General features: G+C 39.3%; 1 protein-coding gene across 7 annotated transcripts in view; it reads left to right on the forward strand.

Annotated features, from left to right (window-relative positions):
* Positions 1 to 27,202, forward strand: part of BBX (BBX high mobility group box domain containing) — a 294,477-nt gene that overhangs the window by 100,049 nt on the left and 167,226 nt on the right. For all 7 annotated transcript variants that reach the window (XM_049858245.1, XM_049858248.1, XM_049858249.1 and 4 more), the window contains one exon: positions 13,341 to 13,414. The gene's annotated coding sequence lies outside the window, so the exon portion shown is untranslated. The remainder of the gene's footprint in view (positions 1 to 13,340; positions 13,415 to 27,202) is intronic.

Raw genomic sequence — 27,202 nt, forward strand, 5'->3', positions numbered from 1 at the left:
CCTGGAAGCCCTATGGGACAGTTCTACTCTGTCCTATAGGGTCACTATGAGTCGAAATCGACTCGACAGCAACGGGATTATAAGGACGGTGCCGAACTGCCCCATAGGGTTTCCTAGGCTGAAATCTTTACAGGAACAGATTTGCCAGGTCTTTTCTCTTGTGGAGCCACTGTTGGGTTTGAACCGCCCACCTTTTGGTTAGCAGCTGAGCACTTAACCATTATACCACCATTGCTCACATACCATTCTTTTTTTTTTTTTTTCATTTTTGAAAATAATTTATTATTTTTGTTGAGAACATACACAGCAAAAACATACATCAATTCAAATTTCCGCATGTACAATTCAGTGACTGATTACATTCTTCGAGTTGTGCAACCATTCTCACCCCCCTTTTCTGAGTTGTTCCTCCCCCGTTAACGTAAACTCACTGCTCCCTAGGGTTCCTATCTACTCTTTCAAGTTGCTGTTGTCAGTTTGGTCCCATATCCCATTGCTGTTGAGTGGATTTCGACTCATAGCGACCCTATCGGGCAGAGTAGAACTGCCCCATATCACATACCATTCTTAAAAAAAAAACCTTTTCCTGTCGAGTTAATTCTGACTAATAGTGGCCCTATAGGACAGAGTTGAACTGCCCCATAGGGTTTCCAAGGAGTGGCTGGTGGATTTGAACTGCTGACTTTTTGGTTAGCAGCCGAATCCCTAACCACAGCACTACCAGGGCTCCGTACCATTCCTAATTCTATGTAAAATACAAAATACTAAGTAAACACATAGACATGATTGCTTTGGAGAAAGATAGGGTAATGAAGGGAGGTAAACGGAACTAAATTAGCTAACTGGAATTATTTTGATAGCAACTGTGTTGAACTGTGTCGTACATTTTACAATAAAAGAATAAGTGTGATTTTCAGCAGACTGTATTTTATGGGCACACTTTCCCATGGCAAAACCAATATAATGTCATTTTTCTTGAATATTTAAAAGGTCCCAAAAATTTATTATATGGAAGTCCTGATGCTGACTGAATTCGTTGAAGCCTGTGAACCGCATGACTGAGTTAGGCCAAGGTGAATTGTTATTCTTCCTGTTACTGTTCACCCCAGAGCAGAATAACCGAAGTTCAGTTTTAGTTGTATTGTCAAAGCAAGCTTTGACAGTTCTAGAACACTGTAAAAGCCTTGTTGATATGGCCAGTGTTTGGAAATAAATCTTAGGTATGAATTTACATTTAAGTGATAACTCATTTCTTTTTATTCATCTTGAGTCTGAATTAAGAAGCAAGTACTTGTGTTGTTGCTTTTAAATCGTAGCAGGCGTTGTTTGTGTGGAATCGGAGCGGTCAGGGAGCTCAGCGCTTTGCAGTCTGGGTATTTGGTTGTATGTGGATATACATACGTAAACACATTGTTATATCTAGTTTTAATTATTCAATATTTGGTTATAGTTTTACCAGAGGTATGGTAACTCTCACCTGAGTAGAGTACTTTATTCTCAATTATTCGTAGTTTTTCTCTTTCTCCTAAATCTAAGGAAAAAATAATTTCTGCTGTATCTTTGCATGGAAAATAATTTGTGTGTCACTATCCACTTAAGACCAGAAACCCTGGTGGTGTAGTGGTTAAGAGATATGGCTGCTAACCAAAAGGTCAGCAGTTGGAATCCACCAGCTGCTCCTTGGAAACCCTATGGGGCGGTTGTATATAGGGTTGTAATAGTGTCCTGTAGGGTCACTATTAGTCGGAATCAACTCAGTGGTAACAGGTTTGGTTTTTTGGATTGGAAACCGTGGAGACATAGTGGTTAAGAGCTATGACCGCTAACAAAAAGGAGGGCAGTTCGAATCCACCAGGAGCTCCTTGGAAACTCTAGGGCAGTTCTACTCTGTGCTCTAGGGTCACCATGAGTCAGAATCGACTCAACAGCAACGGGTTTGGTTTGGTTTGGAAACCCTGGTGGCATAGTGGTTAAGGAAACTCTGTGGGGCAGTTCTACTCTGTTTTAATAGGGTTGCTATGAGTCAGAATCAAGGCAACAGCAATGGGTTTGGTTTGGTAATCCACTTAAGTGGCACAAATGGTTAACATTCTTGGCAGCAAATTGAAGGGTTGGAAGTTCAAGGTCACTCAGAGGTGCCTCAGAAGAAAGGCCCGGCAATCTACTTCCAAAAAAAAAATCAGCCATTCAAAACTGTAGGGAGCGCAGTTCTACTTTAACATACATGGAGTCCCCACGAGTCAGAATCAAGCCAATGGCGACTAGTCTTAACTTCAGTACAGATAACAATGCCAGCACATTCAAGACATTGGAGATGCTTTTAGAACTAGTTTTAGAAATCAAAGTCACATTTGCCAGTTTTTCAGTGTTTGTGTTGAAACTTAAAACTTCTCTTCATAGGAAATATAAATGGAGGAGAAATTGGTATTACAGGAGTAAAGATGTAAAATCTAAACATAGTTCGTGACTTATTGAATGCTGTGGTGTGCCAAAAATTTGGAATGAATTTGTTGTAATTAGGATTTGAAAGAGAATAAAATAAATTAGTATTCCATTTCATTTATTTTCAGGAAGTTTGGACATGGTCCCATACTTTTTATGTTCTTTTCCCCTTATTACAATGAAAAATACAAATTCTTTTCTTTTCTGTCACTTTAGGGACTGATGATAATAAAATACAACATACCTGTTCCTGACTTTGTGCACTGCTCCCCAGTGTAGGTTTCATTCCCGTTCATCAGCCCGTCCCACTGTCCCGTTCATCAGCCCATCCCACTCTCTCGGGAGATGGAACGAGCTGACTGGCCAAGCCTGAGTGATGATTCTGTCCGTGAAGCTCACGGCCACTCAAGGCACGTAGGCTGTGAGCAGGAAGGAGTATTTTCCCAACAGTCAAGGTGCTTTAACCAGAACACGGGAGAATGTGTGCTGGGCAAGCAAGAACATACATGTCTATTGAGAAAAACCAATATAGCCAAAAAAGCCCCCAAAAATACATTTTTGTGGCTGGGTATTTCTGCATTTGACTGCAGCTTCTGTAATGAGTTTCCTTTTTAACTTGAAAGGTACAAAATCTGATTTTGTTGATTATAACAAGTTAAAATTTCCAAATACTTGCCAGCAGTACTGAGAACCAAGGCTCTTACGGTGTCTCCAGGTGCCCTTCACCATCTTGTACTCTGTGCCATCATGTAACAGTGGGCTCTGGGCATCTCCGACTGGAGGTGTCACAAAGGGTCAGCCTTTGTCTCCTGGGGAATACTCGGAGAACATTGCCGTTGGTTTTTCTGTTTTTTTTTTAAGTGAAAGAACATTGTCCAGCTAAAACGAGGCTTCATTTGAACTAGACACTCTATACGACTTTAAATACTGACCGCCGTGGGACAGCCGTGACTAAGGCAGGGGCGTTTGTTGAGGGTTCGTTACCAGTGGAGCGTCTTGGAGGTTGTTATCTCAGGGCGTGTGTTTAGTTTTAATGGAAGGTGTGATTCGCATTGGCACTAAGTGTTTATGGGGGTGAGCATTTAAGGGAGAGATACTGCTCATATACTCTCAACTGGCATTGGTTTGTCATCTCTAGTCAATATGTTTTGTTAATATTGCTAGAATGAAGTAAATGGGCATTAATTTTTCATTCTGAAGTATTTCTAAGAATATTTAGAAACACAAAGAAATATTTTACGTGCTGACTTCTACAGCTAAAAGGCATCTTTCTCTGTCTTCAGATTAGAAAGGGGGAAGTGTTCTAGAGCCAAGAAACATTCTGAAATTAAGTCGGAGAATGTTTCTTGGCTCTAGAATATTTCCCCTTTCTAGCCTGAATTCAGTCACTGAATGCAGAGAGTAAAAAGTGAGGACTTTTTATGATCTTTTTCCATCTGAACTTTGCTGCTGTGGGGATCCACAGGAAGAATAGGTATCTAATGTAATCCGGTTTGGAGCCTCTTGCTGTCTTATGGACGACAGACTGGTTGACGCTCTCCCAGAAGAGCCCTGTGGTTATACTGGCAAATGTACCAGCCTGCAGCAGGAGCCCAGGTTCTAGCCTCGTTCTGCCTCCAGCTTGCTGTGTTGTTGAGGGGCTTGAACTGAGCAGCTTCTGACTTTCATCGGTGGCCAACATTCCATGATTCTGCGATTTCATGGAATGGCTAACTTGGAATAACAGCAGATCTTACAAGGACAGCAGTGTGGGGTAATGGGAAAAGCGCTGTGGAGACCTGGTGCATTGTCCGAGCGTGGTCACACACCAGCTGAATTCCTTTTGTGCAGTCACTTCACCTTTCTGCATCTCATGTACTTGTTTTCAACTGTGGCAATGTCACCCTTGGACTTCTTGTTTTTTCCCCCTATGAGAAGTGTCCTGCAGCTTTCTGTTTTCAAATAGCTAACTGCTGTGTGGTGCTATTTGTTAGGGGAAGAATTGCTTTGTGAGTAAATAACTTCAAAAGGGAGACTCTTAACACTGTGGGTCACTTTTGAACAGACTCCTTTGTATCTTTGTACCAGGAATATTCTTGAAATTAACATGCCTGGAACAAGCGTCTTTCAGCTGCTGAACTAGTCCCTAGAGATACATTAGGCACCCCTGAAAGGAGCAGGGACTCCTTATGGATAGTACAGTTTTGTTTTGTTTTTAAATGACAATATGACTTTAATACAAATGTACTTTGTAATAACATCATTAAATTTTAAATTACATTTATAAATTTATGAGTTTCTTTAAATTGTCTTTATACAACCTAATAAAGGAAAAAAGAGAAAGACCAGTGTCCTTTCCTTCTCAGAACGAGTACTTCCCATTTACAATAATGTAAACTGCTGATTACTGACTTCCTTTTATCAAATGTCTTTGGACTAAATTTAGTAAGAATATGATATTCTGTATATTGCGAATTACTGCTGTGTGAAAGTAGCCAAGGGAACTCCTACTTACCTCAAAGGACAAGGCAGTCCTGAGGTTTCTCCGGGGAATTTTGTTTGCAAACCCTTCCCTACAGGGTTAGGGCTAATCCTGAAAGTATATAGGTGAGGGTTTCCTTGAATTGACCCAGTCTCTAAGGGGTAGACCACACGCCTGGGATTATCCTAACCCTTCTTTTCCAGCTCAGTGCTCAGCGGTTTGATTGAGCTAATGAACCTTCCTGAAGTAACTGGGGGTTCCCTGTCATTTCTGACTGTGGTAGCTGCTGGCGAGCATGCTTTTATACCCTTCCTGGAAGTGAAACTCCTTTTGCCTTAAATGTATAATTTACCCTGCCTGAGAAGGTCAAAGGCACATTTATAGAGTTCATGGAAGTATAAGGAGGCATTTAGTGCCTCCCTGCCAGGCCCTCTGACTGGACTAATGCTTACTCATTTCCCCCTACTTACGGAAACTGCAGAAATTCAGGGCTCCACCATAGTTCTTGAAGCAACAAGCGTACAGCAAATGATCACTGTAATAAAATATCCACATTATCAAATCAGCTAATGTACCTAGAAATTGGTAGTAATAAAAAGTGGTTGCTCAGATTGTCAGAATTAAACATACGTTAAAACCACCGAAATTAAAATGCACAGTGAGACACCCTTTGGGAAAGTGACAGTTCCCTCGACATTGGAATGCCAGGAATGTTGGAGGCAAAATTCAGTGTGTTCTGCATGTAACTGTACTAAAAGGCTTTCCTAACACGCAGCTTTGAACTCGGGTAAGAAAGGTCACTGACATTTATTGAGCGCTCACTGTATGTCAGGTGCTTTGTATTTATAATATCTTCTAGTAATTCTTAAAGCAACCTTCAGAGGCAGAGATTGTTATCCCATTTTGTGGATGAGGAACGGAGACTCAGAGAGGCCTTTGGAAATTAGTCCACAATTGTAGGGTTTTAAGCATTGGATGCTGGTGGTGCAGTGGTTAAGCTCTCGGCTGCTAACTGAAAAGTTGGTGCTTCAAACCTACCAGCCGCTCTGTGGGAGAGAGATGTGGTGGCCTGCTTACCTAAAGACTACAGCCTAGGAGACCCTGTGGGGCATTTCTGCTCTGTCCTGCAGGGTGGCTGTGAATCAGAATTGATTCCACAGTAGTCAGTCTGGTCGAGCAGTGGATGTAGGGTCACCGTGTATGGCCAGTCAGCTTTCCATGACAGCAGTCTGCTCACCCTACTCTAGGGGGCAGTGGTGGTTCAGTGGCCGAATTCTCGCCTTGCACGTGGAGACCCAGATTTGATTCCTGACCAACGCATGTCCAGCGCAGCTGCCAGTCCTCCGTCACAGCACGCGCTTTGGTGTTGCCGCGATGCAGAGCAGATGCCAGCAGAGCTTCCAGACTGAAACAGCCTGGAGAAAGGCCTGGAGATCTACTTCGGGGGAAAAAGAAAGTCAGCCAATGGAGACCCTATGGTCCAACAGGGTTGGGCCATGTTGGATCGGACCCTGGGGCCCCATAGATTGGAGGCTGTCTTGAAGGCAGCTAAAAACAACCACAGCTTCACTGTGCTATTTATGAGGCTGTGAAGAGAAGAGAGTCCAACCGCGTTCTTTTCTCATTTCATGTCCCACGTTTTCTGTGTGAACCGTGCTCCTTAATTAAACCTGCCCTCTGTCCCTTACAGCACATCGTACGTGTTCCCAGATACTGACCCTTTGCTCATCGTCTCTCAGGGTCTGTAGCACACTCCCCCATCCTGTCTCTCTGCCTCCTGAATCGCCACCCGCCCTTACAGTGACGGCTTTACTCATCTGCTGCATAAAGGTCCCGTTGGTCATTCCAGCTTTTTAAAAACGATGTGTGTACCGTTTTGACACTTATTATGTATAACCCTCTATTATTATGCCGCTTTTTTGTATGTGTATGATTACCCAGCCAGATCATCTGTTATAACACCGTTTGTAGTGTTAATACATAAAAAAAAAATAGTCGGTCCTTAATAATCCCTCGAACAGTAAAAGGTCTGTATCTCTCTTCTCTTGGCATATAGGTAGGTATATATTATTGTTGCGTGCCCTTGAGTTGATTCCAACTCATAGTGATACCATGTCACAGAGTAAAAAAAAAAAAAACCAAACCGCTGCCGTGGAGTCGATTCTGACTCATGGTGATCCTATAGGACAGAGTAGAACGGCCCCATACGGTTTCCAAGGAGCGCCTGGTGGATTTGAACTGCCACCAGGGTTTCCATGTGACAGAGTAGACCTGCCTCAGAGTTTTCTTGGCTGTAATCTTTATGGAAGCAGATCAACAGGTCTGTCTCCTGCAGAGTCACTGGGTGAGCTCTAACTCCAGCTTTTCTGTTAGCATTCGAGTGTTTAACCATTGTGCCACCAGACATCATTGTATAATCGGTGTGACACTGAGTACTGAAGGGAAGGAAATTTCTACATCACTCGTCTTGATCTCAGAGGTCCATGTTGAGGAAGGAATACTAGAGAAGTAATGTTCGATTTTCTGTCTGCTCATGTTTTCTGTCGCCTTACTGGGGAGTCCAAACAGGTGGACGGATATGAAATCACTTAGTAGTTGCTTTCACTTGCCATTTGGTGTCCGGTTACCTCTAAGATGCATTTTGCCTTTATTACTATATTTAAGGTTTCTTAACTGAAAGGCATGAGGAAATGTCAGGGTATGGGAGAGAAATCAGGGATACGTACTTCAGATTTGTCTTTTCTTTTAAGAGATTTTCGTTCTCGGTTTAGCTGACACATGTAACTTCAGTTTGAGATTGGCGCCTGGCCAGAAATGCCTGTGAAGTAGCTTTGGTTTAGGCTTCAACTATAAAAGACAAGTGAGTGGTTTAGTAAGTGTTGTCTTTATTCTTATTGTCAGTATCTTTAGTTTGTTTAAAATGTGAGTGTGCGTGTCCTTCTGTTCTGCACTTTGTCTCTACGAAGATACTTTATTTCAGCGAATGATTTAACTGGAGGTCAGACTGTTAGCTTATCGTTGCTACGATCAGTGTCCTTCAGTCTGTGGTGGACCCCGGTGACCCGCGGCCTGGAATTCACTGGCCAGAACTGTAACAGCTGGTGTGACGGCAGCACCTTTCGTACGATTGTGCTTTATATTGTGCCTGACGCTTGAGGTTAAAGGAGTGTGGAGTAGGGGAAAAGCCTTGTGCACACTCAGGGCGGAGGCGGCTTTGGTTAAATCAACAAGTTATTTATTTTTTTTCCTACAAACATGATATATTACACTGAAATAATGGCTTGGAGTTTGTGTTTAAGTTCATATATAAACTTGTAGTATATTATATATAGATTTTTTTTATAACACTTGGCTGCTAACCGAAAGTTCCGCAGTTCGAAACCTACCGGCGGCTCTGCAGAAGAGAGCTGTGGCAGTCTGCTTCCGTAAAGATTACAGCCCCGGAAGCCCTATGGGGCAGTTCTCCTCTGTCCTGCAGGGTCGCTGTGAGTTGGAATTGACCAGACAGCAGTGGGCTTGGTGTTTAACATATAAAAGAGAAAAAGACACAAATTGTGTTCGCGTGAAGGATAGGAGGTAGGTTTAAAATGGAAAAAAAATCCTAGGAAAAACGCATTGTAAAGTGCAAGTTGGAATACATATTTGTTAGGAAAATGGAGGAAGCTGGTGGAAGATTCAGTGATAGGTGGATGTTGTTGGGAAAATGGAGGAAGCTAGTGGAATATTTAGTGGATAAGAGGATATTAGGACTTTTAGTTTGTGTCCTGGGCCTGTTTTGGCTCTCAGAGGTCATGCTGACTCTTAGGTTGGAAATGAAGCATCTTTCAAAAACATAACATAATTTAAAATAATAGCTTAAAAATATGCTTTCTCAGGCTCACCATTTTGTTTTGTTCAGGTGTAAAAGCATGAGTATTCTATTTTCAGGAAGAGGAGGAAAAATCGGCTTCCTTTTCTGGCTGTTTGGTGGTGGTGGTTGTTGTTCTTGCTCCCTAAACGGAGAGGCATCTGTACCATGTATTGTATCATGCCCAGAGTTTTTTTTTCATTTGAATGTAATTGTTCCTTAGCAAATAATTGCAGTCCAGAAATGACTTGTATTGAGCTTGATTGAATTAGGGGTATGTATGAAAATGAGTTAGTTAAAGCTTAATCCATTACCCAGAGAACTGATGAAAGCATCAGAAAAGCAGTCATTCGTGGGGATTAAATATTCTTCCATGTAAGTGGGCCCCATGGTTACCTTGGAGTCCCTTCTGCAGTGACTAGGTAGTGGTGGCATCAGGGTGCAAACACACAGTGTGGGCACAAAAGGGAACCTTGCTGTCATGTGCCTCTGAATGCTGTCCTGGGCATTAGCACTAATTGGGAGTCAGCCTCATTGTAAGAAGGGGCACCTCACCTTTTTTAGGATAATAATAGGCTTTTCAAAACACAGCACCCCAAGGGGCAATGTGTGAGCTGTGCCAGAAAGCCAGTTGCTTCACGATATTTCAATGATTGCTTAGGCCAAGATCTTTAAGATAGAGCCTTCAGTTGCCAAGTCAGATACCCCATTTGTGGTAAGAGGCACATAATAGATGTTTAGTAGGTGGCTGTCTTACCTGCCCTGATGAGGTTTTTCAGAGGAAATCCTGGGCTGTGCCGGGTCAGGCCTGGCTTGGTACGCATCCCCTGGGGGTGGTACTGTCATGGGTGGGGAGCAGAGGCCTTGGAAAGGGGAAGGAAGGTTCTTAATGAGGCAGTGGGATCTCAATCATGGCGAATCAGAAATCCAAGGTCCTGTTGGATGAGAATGAGGTTGGGGCCCAGAGAGCACAAATAGGTGTGGGTGGCTCACGTGACTGTCTGCCCAGCCTTGGTCTAAGGGTACCTCCAAGTCACTGCTCAGCTGCGGTGTGTTCATACTTGAAGCATTTCCCCCTGCCTGCCAGCCTGCCCTTCTGACACAACACACAGCCACCCATTTCCCTCAAATCCGAACACTTTGTGAAGCTCATATAGTTTAAATGCAGAACAGCTTATGCTGGAATGACTTTTCTGAAGCTACTCATGTGGTTATTTGTACCAGCCAGATAAAAGCTGGAGTCTCTTAAGTTCAGCTGTCAGAGGACTTGAAGGGCCTGTCTCAGGCGGGATCATCAGCCTTAAAATGGACCCCTCTTCTGCTGGCTGATTCGCTCTCCTAGCCAGTTAAGCCTATTTCTTCGTTATCATGATTTCTCTGTTATCCTAAGAGTTTTAAAACCCCTATTGGCCACAACATAGCCAACTGTTTGCTTTACCCATAGGTAGTTGCATCACAGGTGATAAATTATTTAAAAAAAATTTCAAATTATTAAACGGTAATGAAAATAAGGTATAATTATGGTATGTATTTTTTTTTATGTGTATATATATATACACAATTGAAGTTGTCAAGGATTTCATTTTACACGAATCCACAATCAACGCCCATGGGAGCAGCAGTTAGGAAATCAAACGACATGTTGCATTTGGCAAATCTGCTGCAAAAGACCTCTTTAAAGTGTTCAAGGGTAAAGATGTCACTTTGAGGACAAGGTGTGCCTGACCCAAGCCATGGTATTTTCAGTCACCTCATATGCATGTGAAAGCTGAACAATGAATAAGGAGCTCAAAAGAAGAATTGATACTTTTGAATTATGGTTTTGGAAGAGAATGTTGAATAAATCATGGACTGCCAGAAGAACGAACAAATCTGTCTTAGAAGTACAGCCAGAATGCTCCTTAGAAGCAAGGATGGTGAAACTTCGTCTTACGTACTCTGGACATGTTATTAGGGGGGCCCAGTCCCTGGAGAAGGACATCATGCTTGGTAGAGGGTCAGTGAAAAAGAGGAAGACCCTCAGTGAGATGGATGGACACAGTGGCTGCAACAATGAGCCCAAGCACAGCAATGACAGTGAGGATGATGCAGGACCAGGCAGGGTTTCGTTCTGTTGTACATGGGGTCGCTGTGAATCTGGTCTGAGTCGACAGCACCTGACAATGACAACAACAAATATATGGATATATATATGTAATTATGGAAACAGATAAATTTGTAAGGGCACCTGAAGATTACTGAGTTTATTTTTGAGCTCCTAAAAGAAGTTCTGCACATAGGATATATTAACATGTTTATTTCTCAGGTAGCATGTGCTGACTTCTTAAACTAAAGGATAAACAAATCTTAAAACCAAAATAATGATCAAACCTATACTGTCAAAATTAATGGTGGACTGCACTCACAATTTTGCAATATAAATCGTATTTATCTTTTGTTTATATCAGTTTACTTACTTGACAGTTATTTATATTTATTCACAGTTTTTACTCATTTATTTTACAATATTTATTTTAATGGTCTTGTATGCTTTTATGAATTTGTGTGAAGAAAAAGTATGCACATATATGAGATATTCAGTATCTGTGATTTTCCTAAAACAACAATAATGTTAGTTGCCTGTTTCATGATGGTTAAGAACAGGCTTAAAATACCATGTATTTCGTCAGTTTTTGGACCTGTGCTCTCCCTTCCTGAAGTGTGGTAGAAACAGGCATTTCACTGGAAAGTATTCCTATGTTGTGTTTTGTAGATTGCTTAAAAGATCTGGATTTACTCTTTCATCCATTGCCTTGTTTTAAAAAATATGGACAAATGAGTAGTATCTTTTGGAAACCACATGAGACCATTTAACACTTTATGCATTGTTTCCAGCTATTGTTTTCTTTAAAAATACTGGGTGACAACTGAATCATCTAATTCCAGATAGGATTGCTTAGATGAGTCACTACACATTTTTGATATTTAATGTGTGAGAGGCAGTTCTTCCGTATCATAGTGGCTGATGGTGGGGGGGGGGGAGCCCTTCAGCCAAGCCATAAAATAACTAATAGTATTGATAAAGCCATAAGCCACAAAGTGATATCGGATTTTTAGGGTGTGCTGTAACTTAAGAAATAGCACAGTTAATAATCTGCAGGCGGCAGGAAATTGTCTCTTAGTTGAGTGTGAGCTCAGTATTCCCAGTACAGCTTCCTAGAAACTAAATGAATGCGTCTCACATGGAAACTATGAAAACGACAAGTTTTAATTCTTAAAAATGACAATTTAGGTATATGTCTAGATGTGTAGTGCTGTTAACGTAGAATGTTGCATTTGATTTATGTACTCCATCTGCTGATTTTGATCTTCTGGCCTATATTTACAAGGAGCCCTGGTGTCGCAGTGGTTAAGTAGTTTGGCTGCTAATGGAAAGGTTGGTGGTTCGAACCTAAAAGCCACTTGGCAGGAGAAAGATGTGGAAGTCTGCTTCTGTAAGGATTACGGTCTCGAAAACCCTTTGCAGCAGTTCTGCTCTGTCGTGTAGGGTTGCTGTGAGCTGGAATTGTCTTAATGGGAAGGAGTTTTTTATGATTTTCCTATATTTACATAGGAAACCCTGGCGGCATAGTGGTTAAGAGGTCAGCAGTTGGAATCCACCAGCCACTCCTTGGAAACCCTATGGGGCAGTTCTGCTCTGTCCTGTAGGGTCACTGAGAGCTGGAATGGACTCTATGGCAATGGGTTTGGTAAATGTACATAACCCTTTGTAGCTAGAAACTAATTGGTTGCAGTGCCTCTCACTGCCTCAGTTTTTAGCTGTCTTGCTTCACCCACAATCTTTTAAAACATCTAAAAAATAAATTTAGGAGATTAATGTCTGAGTCAAAGCTTATCTAGTTGGGTTGGGCTCAAAAAAAAAAAAAAAAACAAACCCATTGCTGTGGCGTCGATTCAGACTCATAGTGACCCTATAGGACAGAGTAGAACTGCTTCATCACATTTCCAAGGAGTGGCTGGTGGATTTGTACTTTTGGTTAGCAGCTGAGCTCTTAACCACTGTGCCACCAGGGCTCCTAGGTTGGACCAGTCCCATTCAGAATAACTTGAATTTAGTCATGATGTCAGTTTAACCCAGGGGCAGATTAACCAGTAAACAAGGTACACATGGACTACATACATATGCACAGTACCCACAGACTTAATTGTGTTTATTTACTAAAAAAAAAAAAAATCTGTAGTTGGGGGAAAAAACAGGTGAAATTGTACACTTCAGATTAGTTAAGTAAGCCCAAGTAAGCCCATGTGTACCTTGCTTATTGGGTAATCTGTTCTTTATTTAATCCCACGTTTTTCCGAGGGATTTATCATTTTGTCTCAGTAACATTAATCTCAAAATTCCCGTTGAATAATTTTAGTGACTTGTTTTTGTTAAAGTTGAGCGTAAACACTTTCTCTTAGAGACATTTAATAGTTTGCCTGATTTTGATCGTTTGACTATTAATTCATTTTGTTTCGGGATTATTTTGCTAAATGACGGTAAGTGTCAGCTTTGCTTGAAAGGCCTTCGTGGCTCACCATTTTAACTGCTTTGCTATGGGTCTTTCACAGAATCCTGCAACGTCACAGAAGCTGGAAGTTCTGATGTTCTGTTGAAATCACAATGGAAAGCCTTGAGCTGACTGGTAAGAGCAGCACCTAAGGGGCACCTGACTGACTTCCCTGGAAGCAGTGACGCGGTTAAGAACTATGTGCTATCAGAGTCCACCTCAGCTCTTTCCCATCTGATGAATTCACTTTCCATATTGATCCAGAAAGTGTGACAATTACGTTTAAATTTTTTCTTGTCAATTTTATTTCTTTAAAGTGACATTTTAATCTCCATCAAGTAAGTTAAACTTTCCTCTAAAATCGTGATTTTTCTTGATTAACTGTTTTGAAATTACTGATTTGTTTCTGCACAATAGAGTGTTATTATTGAAAGTTAATTTATTCAAGTTGTGAATATCTAGAGGCTACATACCTAAATAAGTATTAAACTGGCCTCTTCTCCAGAACCTGCGTTTTGTACTACTGTGACTGAAAAAGTGAGTCATGTCAAGGCAGTATGGAGTTTTTCTTACCTCTTAAAAATAATAGAGGCCATTGTGTAGCTAAAATTTCCTGCATCCGTGAAACTATTTTAAATAGGAAAACCACCCAAGAAAAAATGAGATTTAAAAATAAATACATGTGGCAAATTTTGTCAAATTTTGAAACTCAAAGATAGTATAACTTTGTCCTCCTGTACATAAGTTATCTTATTTTTAAAGCTCTTGCTTTAGGGGGGAAAACATTTTAAACTTGTAAAATACAGCTATAGTATTTTAAAATTAGTTTTAATAATGATTATTTAAATGTGTAGAGTTTTCATAGTCTGAAAATTAAACGTGTGATTGCCTTGTTGATGTTGGACACTTTATGGTGAACCGATGATTCGTAGGGCTGAGGAACTTGATGTCAGGGAAAGTGAGCAAATCTAGTTAATACTGATTAGTTGTAATTTTTAGGACGTGATCTTATTCTTTAACTTTCTGATTAATTGAAAAGTAATCTTAAATCTTTGCTTTTAGAATATTTTATTTGTTAGCTTATTAAACCTGTCTAGAATATCTGCCTGCCTTCCTCTTTTAGCGTGCATATGACTGACCGTTGCTAGGTCAGCAGAACAGACTATGGAATATTCAAAAATTAGTATACTGAGATTTCAAATAAATTCTCAATTGCTAATCCAAAAGAGAATTTGAGTGTGATGAGGCTTAAAGAAAATTAAACTTACCGATGACTGCCCTGACAAGGGAACACAGCACAGAATCCCTGAGGGAGCAGGAGAGCAGTAGGATGCAGACCTCAAATTCTCATAAAAAGACCAGACTTAATGGTGTGACTGAGACTAGAAGGACCCTGGAGGTCATGGTCCCTAGACCTTCTTTTAGCCCAAGACAGGAACCATTCTCAAAGCCAACTCTTCAGACAGGCATTGGACTGGACTATAAGATAGAAAATGATACTGGTGAGGAATGAGCTTCTTGGATCAAGTAGACATGTGAGACTATGTTGGCATCTCCTGTCTGGAGGGGAGATGAGAAGGCAGGGAGGGACAGAAGCTGACTGAATGGACATGGATGTAGAGAGTGGAGGGAAGGAGTGTGCTGTCTCATTAGGTGGAGAGCAACTAGGAGTTTCCTAACAAGGTGTATATAGATTTTTGTATGAGAGACTGACTTGATTTGTGAACTTTCACTTAGAGCATAATAAAAAAAAAAAAAAAAAAAATTGTGACAATATATTAAATTTACCAAGTTCTTGAAAGTGCAGTTGGATATTTTGTGTGACCTGTTCAGAAACCTAACCCATGAAGCATCTTTAGTAGGGCAGTCTTGACTAAGGAGCCATCTATCTATGATTTTTGAATGTTAAATTATTACAATAAAGTGTATTTTTATCTTAACTAGGCATAAATTGACAAAAATTCAAATTGCTGATAAAAGCTTAATTGATGTTGACTAAGACTGTATGCTTCTGCCTTAAGTATATAAAATATATGCTTATCTTAAATATAGTATTAACTAAGAAATAAAAAGATGCCATGCAAAACCAGGAGTAATTTAAGAAATAAATCCTGGAAGATGTTGCTCGACAAATGGATGCCAGGATCAAATAAATCAGGAAGACATGCTATGCTTGTCAGCTTAGGCAAAGGTACATTTCAGTATCAAAAGGTTCCTTAAACCTTAGTGGTTTTTAATAGTAAAAGTTCCTTTCTTACTCTGATCATGTCCCTTTGAGTGTGCTACCACTCTGTTCCATGTCTTCTTTGTTTCTGGACCAAAACCGAAGGAGCAGCCCCTCTGGGATGTACAAGCTTGTGGCAGAAGGAAAAGAGCGTGATGGGGGGTCCAGGGCTCTCAAAGCAGCTGCTTGGGAGTAGCACGTGTCACTTCCACTCACATGTCACATGGCCAGTTCCTGTGTCATGGAGTAGAGAAAGACAGTTGTTGTTAGGAGTGACCTTTGAAGGTGGGGCAGGGAAAGGCTTCATGGCGGGGGGCAGTGTCTGTGTTAACCAGAATATAACCTGCATCGTACCGTCCGTTGCTCTTCTAGACAGACAGAGTCCACTAGTATATTAAAGAGCCTAAGAAGTCCTGTGTTTAAACGAATTGTTTAACCCAGACTGTACTGAATGAAAACTAAAGTCCATAGTAAATGAATTGTTTCACCAAGATTTTCTAAAATTATGTGATTGTGAATCCTTTTGTTGTGGTTGCATGGAACACAGTGAGCCATGAAACCTTATCTGTGACAAGCTTTAAAGAATGAGAAGTTGATGTGGTTCCAGAGTTTCTTAAAGGTATCAAACGTTAGAACTTTTTCCACCATGCAGTAAGGGTTTCTAGTATTGTATAATGGGCTTACGTCATCGTTTTATAAGTACTTTTAAAATGAATTAAAATTACTACAGACTGGACTCAGCAGCGTGCATACACAATCAGAGAAGGGAAATGATACTCATACCAGTTTCTTACCTATGTATAATAGGTTACAGAGCTTTGACAAATACCTAATTAGATAAGGGAAGAGAATGAGAAAATCGATATTTTGCTTTTTCCAGTAGTAATATAATAATAATTTTACCACATAATGGTAGCCAGTTGCCTTTGTCTACTTACGTAAAATTTCAAGAATTATTCTAGAGATGAAGAATGCAGGCACGGTGGGGAGTTTTAACAATTATAGCCCAGCAGTTTTTCTGTGGTACTCCACCTCAGGTATATTCACTACACAGTGACTTCCCATTACCTTTTCCTCAGCCTCCTGGAAAAACGCTAGACCGATGGAACTCCAGCAGAGACTGATTTGATTAACCCTGAAGGTATTCTAAAACATTGCAACCAGACCATTATGTATTAAGATGATTTAGAGATCAAGTACATAACTGATGCTTTGGTAGCTTATAGCGTCTTAAGAATTGAGGGAAAGGCGCATGCTTAGACATCTGAGGCTTTTTTTTTTTTTTTTTTTTAATATAAAGGAGGCTAGGAGGCAAGAGAGTGTAGCAAAGCCTGGGTTTTGGAACGAGAGTAGCAGGTGTAAATCCTAATTCTGACACTTCTTAATCAAAAGAATTTTCGGTGATTATTTAATCTCTCTGAAACTTTTGTTTTCCCATCTTACTATGCAGATAATCTCTACCCTGAAGGGCTGTAAGAATTAAATGAGGTAGTTATGTCAAGTGCCTGATAAATACCTACCACATAGGATGGCACTTAAGTAATGGTAGTTAAAAAAAAAAAAAAAGTGTGCTCAAAGGTCAAGGAACTTGGCTGTCCTGTAAAATACCACTGATAATGCATCTGACAGTGTATGTGGGTCTGTACATGTTTACTTATTTATATATGAATACATCATACCAAGAATTTTTTAATTGTCCTGAAAAATGTGTAAGAACCTGTACATTCTTCGTTACCCTTATCACTGAAAGGATGAATCCTGTAGAAACGTTAGCCACCCTCTGATCTAATAATTCACTCCTTGCCGCTGAGAATGTAGAAGCCTTAAGGACAGAGTGGCTGACAAGAGTGAATATATGACCTTCACTCTGAATATTGATAGGGTTAGGATCAAGGCTCAAATCAAATTTCATGTAATCTTGAGGGACAAAAACAGGAAATGGTGCCGCTGATATTTTTTTCACTGTGTAGAGCAAATGCTGTTTGGTTTAAAAAAAAAATGGCATTTCTATTTCAAGATTTTTAAGTTATGTTATTATTTGCCAATGGAGATTTAACTAATTTAGTCTCCTTAGAGAACTTCTCTCTTGACCTTTTCACCTTGAACTCTCAGAATCAGCATAACATAGTAATATCTTTCATGGTTCAAAGCCCTTTGCTGTTTTTAAAGTGACAGAGTTTCATGTGTTTAATATGAAATAACACATGTACCTAAAATTTTTAATTTTTGGTGAATTATTCTTCAAATATTTTCAAGCTGTTCTCTTTGTAAGTGGAGCATCTGTGTAACCCTGAGTGACTCATCAGCTGGACTGTTGGTAGAGTAAAGCTGCCTCAAAATATGAACACTTCATGCTTAAAGGTAATTGTTCTTTACTAGAGCCTGAGAGAACTTAAAAGTGAAGAGTTAAAAAATACATACTTCCTATGGTTATTTAACCTACAAATTAAAAAAATCTGGTTTATTATAGCCTTCTGTGATTCTAAAAAATCTTGCCCAGCCTTTGGGGTGGGAGACATTTGAAATTATGGAGTTCATATTTTCTTCACTTTGAAGTCACCATGCATGAAAATGAGAGTCCTGCAAGTGAAGGAATTATGTCATTGTAAAAGTTGACTTCCACGTGTATTCGTTGTTATCTAGGAGTAAAATATATTTGAAAATAACATTGAGGGACAAGGCAATCTTTTGGGTTATATCTGTTCCTGTTTACTGTAATCTATCAAGCCAGTTCACGTTTTTCAAGACAATATTCTTTTACTTTGTGTAGTCAGTTGAGAATTCACAGAAGGAATGGCATATACCTAAGATTCTGGTAAACAGAAAGAAAAGAATGTGTATTTGAAATAATGCCAGTGAGTCCGTGAGTCTTCAATCTAGTAGCTCTACCATTTACTGCTCTCCCTCCCTGACTTCCTTTCTTCTTCTTCCTTTTCTCTGATGTCGGCTCCTTAGTTAGATAATGGTTGCCTGGATTTCTCAGGTACTAGTCTACGTGTAACCCACTGAGTATCTGTGTGCTACTTCGTCTCCTACACAGTAATACACTTTTTCTATTAGGTTAATCAGCTGCTGGACACTTGGGATTAATGATGATTGAAGAGTATGTTTACTTGTCGGTTGCTGAAGTAAGCTCAAATTAACTCTCCTGGTTTTACCTTTGGACATTTTGTGTGTGTGTGTGTCTGTGCATGTGTGTGTTCTCAGTCACTAGAATAATTTGAGTTTCCAGAGATTTGAAGTTTCTGTAAAACAGAAAATATAACCAGAAGGAAAGATGCCTTTGAGACTTAAGCACTTTTACTTTTTGAGACTTAAACAGCTTTGGGTAAAAATAATTTTGAATTGATTTTTTAAAATTTATTAGCTCACCTTGTGTGTTTATATACTAAATGATGAACTGTTGAGTAGTGATCATCCAGTTTTATGGACAGCAATTTCATTAGTTGAAAGATATTTTAACTCTTTCGTGCACTTTTGGTTTCCGTCTCTCCAAAAAGTAATTTACTGAAAAACTCAAACACCTTACACGTAATGAAAATTATTTCAACTGTAGGATCAGTCAGTTGGTTGTGAAACTTACTAGTTAAGAACAGTACATATAAATACGTTCAGGTTTGACTTCATTCTCCATACATTAGTGCTGCTCTCGAGATGTGATGGATAAATCAAGTATTATTATACTGAAGCCTGTATTTCTCTGATCTTTAGTGCAGAGAAAGTATGTTTTCCCAGGAAAATAAATTGATCTAATAGAAAGGAAATTGGTTGTAACATTTCTTTCATAGAATTTTTGTTTGGTGTAAAATATGCATCATATTTACTGAATACTCTGGATATATAGATATACAAGTACGTATAAGTGTGTATGTGGAGTTCTTTTCATGTAGCCTCTTCAGGAAGCCAAGGGGTTTAAATTTATGTTAGAACGTCTGTTTTGTTCATCGCCGTGTCCCTAACACCTAGAAACTGTCTGACGCTAGAAGTTACTCAAAAACGTTTGGTGAATTAGTATTACAGAGCTCACATTTCATTTATCCTATATTCTGTGAAACTCATTGTTTAATAAGTATCCATGGTCTATATAGAATATAGAGGTAATTATTTTTCCCAGACTGAGTGCAGGGAGAGCAGTGTTCTCTAAAAATAAAAAGTGACTTTCTGCCTAAATTTGCAGTTAGTCCCCAGAATCAATAAATGTTAGCAAGCCTGAGAACTTGAAATGAGCAGCAAAAAACTTCTGGGTGTTTGGTGGCTCATTCGTAGTGTACACTGAATCAGCGAGGGTTTGTTAAGACTCGTTAGGCTACTACCAAGTGCTTCTGTAACAACTTGAGCTGCAGTCCTGTTCGCGGGGCACACGTGACACTGTGTGATTTACGGTAGGCAGATTGGTTCATGCTTGGCTTTAAGAAATGCCATATGATACCTAGATTTAACTAATAGGTACCAGAAAGGTTGACTACAGTAAATTTTTATGTGTTTTATTCTGGAAAGTTATTTCTAGGATATTTCTGTATAACGTCAAATTGATGTACGAGGAGGATAGGCAAGAATATTGCGTTCTGGTTTTATGTTGGCTTTTATAACCTTATTTAATTTTATTTGCAATTGTTCTGCCTCTGTTGTGGTTGTATCATTGTTCTTAAAGAAGAGAGAAATTATGTAATTATTTTAGCGTGCCTTAATATTTATTATAAGACTGTTCATTCTCAGGTGTCTCCTTGTGGAGAAGTGTCCCACATAAGGAAATGTTTCAAGTGACTGAACGTTATCTTAGGCGCTTACCTTGGACACGTTTCTTGAGAGAGCTAGTCAGCGGTGTGGAGGAACTTAGCTTCTGAAAAGACACGGTGAAGAGCTACCCTTGATTGGAGACTCTGTGTGTTGAGCAACATCGTAAGCGTTTTCAGCTTAGCCAATTACAATGAAGAATTGACACACGATAGGCAGTAAAACCTACAGAACTGAGGTGTATCCATGTGCAGAGTAGTATATATTCATATCTGTCCATCCAGCCATCCATCCATCCTTCCAGGCACTACCCAGAGGATCACGTACGTGAAACTCAGTCCATGCCCTCAGTATAATTTGGAATAGCTACTGTGTGTTCAGCACTGCTAGTTACCAAGTCATCAAATAGGTGTATTATAGAAACAGTCCGTAGAGAAAATTCTGAAATCTGCAGCCACTGTTTATCCTTAAATATTACACCTTTTGCTATAACAATGTTTTCCTCCCATTTAAAGGCCTGACACATACAGTTCATCTTTCATTTGATTTGTAAGTGAACACTTACGTGAATGATAAAGTTTTCAGGTTTGAAAGTGTAGTTGTTCCTGCTAAAATGATGAGTGCTGCCTTTATTATTCATGTGAAGTTTCACTTTTTAGAGAATGTAAGGTAAACCTAATAAGGCTGCAATGATGTATCTTGTTAATAATAAATGGTGTTCTAGTCATGTCTTTAAGTTTTTACTTAATCCTCACAGTCCTAGAGTTTTTCACTGATTATTGCCATTGTAATAAAATATTTCACACATTCACGTTCATAGTGTGCTGCCGAGAAATTATAGAAACTTCACTTCCTTATGTTTATAAATATTCTTGCCCCCAGATTGTCAGCTGCGTAATGCTCACTATCTCTTCCTGAAGATTAATATGGATAGGCAGAAACTTACAAAAAGGTGTCACTCTGGAAGACACATTTAAATGGGTCACCTTTTTTTGAGCTATAGCATGCTGTCTTAGAAGCCGGGCTATGGTGTTAGATGGACCCGAGACTAAATCTGACTCAGCTTTTTACCACCATTGGGACCACGGGAAATTCACTGAGCATCATCTGTGAAATGGGGTGAATACAGATCACGGGAGGTTGTTATGAGGCTTAAAAGTGCTAGAGGGCACAATGCAAACCCAGCCAGAGCTGTTAAGAAAATGTGTTTATTCTCAAAATGGACAGCAGGTCAGAAATGGCATTTGACTTTTCTGCTTATTCCTTGGAATCGAATTTCAGGCATGTTACTATCTCCTTTCACAACAAGGGCAATATCCAGCCTCAAGTCCTACAGCTTTATTATATTGGAAACGTCTTTAATGAATATAGGATGGACTTGTTTAAAATTATTAGAAAAGAATAACATTTATTCTTTATACTCTTAGATATCTTGAAATATTTTCTATACAATCATAAGTGATAGAGGTTTGAATTTATTTTATATATGGTATTTAAAAGCAAACCCATTGCCCTCAAGTCAATTTCGACTCATATACTTCCTCCCATTTAATTTTTCAATTTTATCAAAGTGTATTCAAAACTGAAACATATAATAACATTAGGAGATAAACCATCTATTGAGTAGATTTATTATAGTCATGTTAGGAATATTATTGCTACATGCTATTGTTGTTTAACCCAAACAACATGTAAATTAGTTAATCACAATGGTAAATTTTTATAATCTTGATAATTTTCATCAAAGACAATAATCATTTTAGCAAAGCAAGGATACCCATTGCCTTCAAGTCTATTCCCACTGACAGCGACTCTATAGGACAGAGTAGAACTTCCCCATAGCGTTTCCAAGGAGCAGCTGGTGAATTTGAACTGCTAACCTTTTGGTTAGCAGCTGCACCTACTGCATCTCTTAACCTCTGCGCCTCCAGGGCTCCAAAAACAAGGATATGTACTATGAATTCTTAATGAAATTTTAGAGTATGAAACCTATTTCATTATTCGTTATCTTGCCCTAATTATGAAAACCTAAAAATTCCGAGTTAAACAGCTAACTCCATTATGACCTTACTCTACCCTTTCAGTCCTAAACTAGGAAAACAAAAGCAAAATTTCCCTCCTTTTTTAGGTTAGCGGTTTAGCAATATAAAATTAATTCATCCAAGAGAAGAAAATATTTTTCTATACTTGTAGAAAATACTACCTCTGTGATAGTATTTACTTGCTAATAATTTTCATGCATATAAGCACAAACCAGGACAACTTCGTCTTCTGTCACTAATACCGGTAACTATTTTGCTTATTAATTTTTAGTATCTCTTCAGCAATAGTGTCTAAACCTGTTCTGAAGATAATTCTGAAGGTGTCCATGAGATACCTTGGTTCCTTCTAAAATCTGCTCTATAAGTTAGCATGTATGTGTTGGACGTTTGCTTTTTTTTTAATTGCAATTTTGTCTTTTCCTAGTTGAATGTGGACACATCCTAACCATAAGTACCACGAATTACTAATCTGTACTTTAATTATTATATACAAAGGCCCAAACCTTTCTGGGCTGCATGTAAGAGTGGTCACACCTGGGTCATTATTGCTGTCTGGTCTTTCTCATGTTTTGTCCTATTTCATTTTATGACCTGGACTGCCTGCAGTAATTGTTCTTGAAAATAAAATAAGATTTTTCTCTTTATTTGTTTATCTAATAAATATTTACTGAAACTACTGTGTGTAAGGAAGTGTGTTAGACATTGCAAGAGTGGTAATATAAACATAAGACAAAATTTAAAAAGGCAGAAAAAACAGAGAGATACAAATAAGCCTCATTAATAGTTCTGAGGATGACCTTGATTCTCAGGGTTCTTCCTTGTTCAAGGAAAACCACATAGAGGAGGAAATGCAGAAGTCTGGAGAAGGTTAAAAGACGTTTTTGTCAGTTGGATGGGGTACGCGTAGGGGTAAAATGGGTAACTTTGGTAGAAAACCAGATGCAAAGGGCCCCGAATGTCAGGGTGAATTTAAGTTTATTTTTTTTCCGAAGACAGATAAACACTGAAAGTTTCTGAACAGAGGAGATAAATGGAGTGGATTAGAAGGGAGAAGAGGCATTGGGACGGTTGTTTAGGAGACTTTTGCATTATGCCAGGTGAGAAGAAATGAGTTCTGTTAACAAGGTGCCAACTGTTGCAAATGGGACCACGGTGAGAGGTATTATGAAGTTTATTGCCTGTCTGTGTGTTTGGAAATATTTTTGATTGTGGTATCCAACTGCCAAAATCACCAGTGGTTTTTTTTCAGTCCGCGGGACAAAAACGAGTAGATGCTCAGTTTTAAGGGTTCTTCCAATGAAGGTTTTCTCAAACCCTTTAATCCTACTACTGCTTAGCCTGTGTGTATGTATGCCTTTTTGTGTGCTTGAGAGAGAGAGAGATGGGTCTCTGGGTGGTGCCACGGTTTGCACCTGTCTACTAATCAGAGGTTGACAGTTCAAACCCACCGAGTGGTACCATGAAAGAAGGGCCTAGTGACCTGCTTCCGTAAAGATTGCAGCCAAGAAAACGCCATGGAGCAGTTCTATTCTGACACACGTGGGGTCACCTTTGGTCAAAAATGACTCAGCAACAATAGTTTTTTTTTTTTTTTTTTTTGGTGTGTGTTTACTGATTATAAATTTGGTTTTCACTGTGTTCCTTAAAGAAGACAACTTCCAGGTATCTCAGCCAGTTTAAAAAATACTAACCTACAAAACTAGGCAATTGACTGAACTTGTGTTGGAGGAATAGAGGATGATAAGAGGGAGGAAAGTTGGAGGATGTTGAAAAACAAGTCAAAGATAGGTTTTTAAGTGTGGTTTTCAGAAGAGTGCTAATACCACTACCAGAAGTAGGGAGGTATACTAGAAACTGATTTTGGAAAGGGGGAAGTTAACTTTGGGATGGATTGACTCTGAAATGCAAGGAAGACATCTGTGTGATTATGTTTAGGGTATAGGTATAAACTGAAATGAGTCTGGAAGACACTAAGGCTAAAGACAGGTACAGCCTGAGAAAGAAGTGAGCTGAAGCGTTGAAAATTGGTGAAAGAGAACATAAAGGACAGAACTTTTGAAAACACCTGTTCTTTGTTAAGAGAAATCTAAAGGGAAGAAAAACAATCAGATCCCTGGTGGGAAAAGCAGTAAGAATGTATAGTGACATGGAGACAGGATTATTCAGTATCGTAATATGGAAAAGAGACATCCAAAAGCCTGAAAAAGGGCCTGCAGGTTAGTGATGCAGGGATGAATATACCTCTGGAGAAAGCCGTTTCCGTAGAGTGATCGAGGCAGAGCCATGTTATGCAAAGTTTTCCCAGAATTCCCCCTTTTATTGCCAAGTTTTGATGCCCTTTTTAGCTAGCTAAGAGCTATGGCTGCTGACCATGAAGGTCAGCAGTTCGAATCCACTGGGCGCTCCTCGGAAACCCTATGGGGCAGTTCTACTCTGTCCCATAGGGTCGCTATGAGTCGGAAATGACTCAATGGCAACAGGTTTCGGGTTTTTTTTTTAACTGAAACTACGTATTGAGTTGTTGTCTTCGTGGAGTAGTTTATAGTGATTTATAAATTTATTCCTGGGAGCATAGAACTCATCTTCTATAAATATGATTTTAATATTCTTTATATGTGTTACCTTGTTGTTGCTGTTCGGTGCCCTTGAGTCGGTTCTGTCTCAAAGGGACAACAAAACACTGCCTGTTCCTGCACCATGCTCACAATCATTGTTGTGCTTGAGCTCATTGTTGCAGCCACTGTGTCAGTCCATCTCGATGAGGGTCTTCCTCTTTTTCGCTCTCTACTTTATCAAGTGTGATGTCCTTCTGCAGGGACTGATGCCTCCTGATAACATGTCCAAACTATGTGAGACTAGACTGTCTCAAATCAAATCTTACCTGGCTGGGTGCTTATATCACTTTCTTAAATGCACTAAAGTGACATTCTTTACAATATCAGCAAACATACTTCTTAAATGCTTCACCCACAAAACCTATATATATAGTTGGTGTTAGAGAACAGTGATTAATGAATTACCTGTCAGTTGCCAGCTCTTACTTTGCACTGAGTACAGCCATAGTCCACTTAAGACCTACTCTTTCAATGAAGATTTTTTAGAAAACTCTTCAGAATGGTAGGGCCTCTTGCAAATGCAGTTAATAGGTTAAGAGCCACATACATGGCCAATATTGTTTCCATCTGCAGAGAATGGTTGTAAGGGAATAAAAGACTTACCATAGGTAACAGTAGTGATTCTAATGATAAAAGTTGCAACTATTTATTATTTGTACTATATGTGCTAATTTGTCTCTCTCTCTATTCCTTTTTCTAATCTTCACAACAACCCTTAGATGTGTAGGCATCATTATTTGTGTTTTATACATGAGACAGCTGAGGCTCAAAATACTCAAATCAATTGTTTGAGTTTCTTGGTTAATTGATAACAGAGCCGGAATTCACATCCAGCTCTGACTTGCAACGACTATTTTCTATGCATGGCCCTAATGTATTTGAGATTTGATTTTTAACACCTTTGGTGTCCACTACTCAGTGCCTTATTACTTCTTCCCCTTTTCTTCCTACTAGGGGATGGGTAATGTACCCACACATATAACATGCATAGTGCATGGCACACCTGGAAAATAATGTTTGAAGGGGTTGCACAGTTGGCTAAAAACATATAATGTGCGTGGTCTTTGCATAAAAATATGGTAGATGACTTTTTTGTTTACTTAAATGTACTGCCATAAGCCCTTCTTGAATAAGCCAGGTACTGCTGTGTATACACCCACTCCTCACTTATGGACGATCATCATCTGACATTTCACATGTACCACAGTAGCAAACAATCTACTGACTAATTTGCCCATTAGTGATGTACACCTGGCGGCAATGAACACGGAGGCGTGAGGAGAGAGTTAACACTGGCTGTGATGGTTAAAGCGATGTGTCAGCTTGTCTGGGACATGATTTTCAGTGGTTTTGGCAGTAATGTAATGATGTAACTTGGCAGCTATGTAATGACGTAATTTCGCAGTTATGTGGTGATTTAATTTGGCAATTATGTAATGATGTATTCATCTTCCATGTTGTGATCTGATGTGATCATCCTCCATTTTTGCATAACACTAATTTTTTGTAATGTCCTGGTCTTTGGAGCTTAAGCATGTTGATAAGTGAGGAGTGGGTGTATTTAATACTTTGAATATATATTTAATCTTCATATCAACCCTAGAAGTAGCTATTTTCCAACACTTTATTATGAAACTTTAAAATGTATAATATTAAATACTCATATACCCACCACCTAGATTTCTGCCATTAACTTTTACGTAGTTGTTTTATCACATACCTATCCTCTCTTATCCATCAATCCAATTTATTTTTTGGTGCATTTCAAAGTAAAATGTACATATCATTACAGCTCCCCTAAATACTCCAAGATTTGTATTATTTACTAGAATTCAAGATTTGAATTCTACAAATACAAGTTTTTTAATATAAAATTTCCATTCAGTTAAATATTAAATATACCTTCTCTGAGTTTTGATAAATGCATACACTTGTGAAAACCCTGGTGACATAGTGGTTAAGTGCTACAGCTGCTAACCGAAAGGCTGGCAGTTCGAATCCACCAGGCTCTCCTTGGAAACCCTCTGGGACGGTTCTACTCTGTCCTGCAGGGTTGCTATGAGTCGGAATCGACTCAACGGCAACAGGTTTTTGGTTTTGAGTAACTCAAATAAATACCTATCAATATATAGAACATTACCGCTGGTAAGTACTGTTTTTATTTCCATTCTGTAGATGAGGAAACTGAGGCACAGACAGGTAAAGTGATCTGCCTCTGGCCACAGTGCTAGTAAGTGGCAGATTTGGAATTTAAACTCAGGGAGTCTGGCTGCAGGGTTTGTGCTGCTAACCACCAAGGAGTGCCTGG

This window comes from Elephas maximus, chromosome 18 (assembly GCF_024166365.1).
Source record: "Elephas maximus indicus isolate mEleMax1 chromosome 18, mEleMax1 primary haplotype, whole genome shotgun sequence".
In the NCBI taxonomy this organism is placed as follows: Eukaryota; Metazoa; Chordata; class Mammalia; order Proboscidea; family Elephantidae; genus Elephas; species Elephas maximus.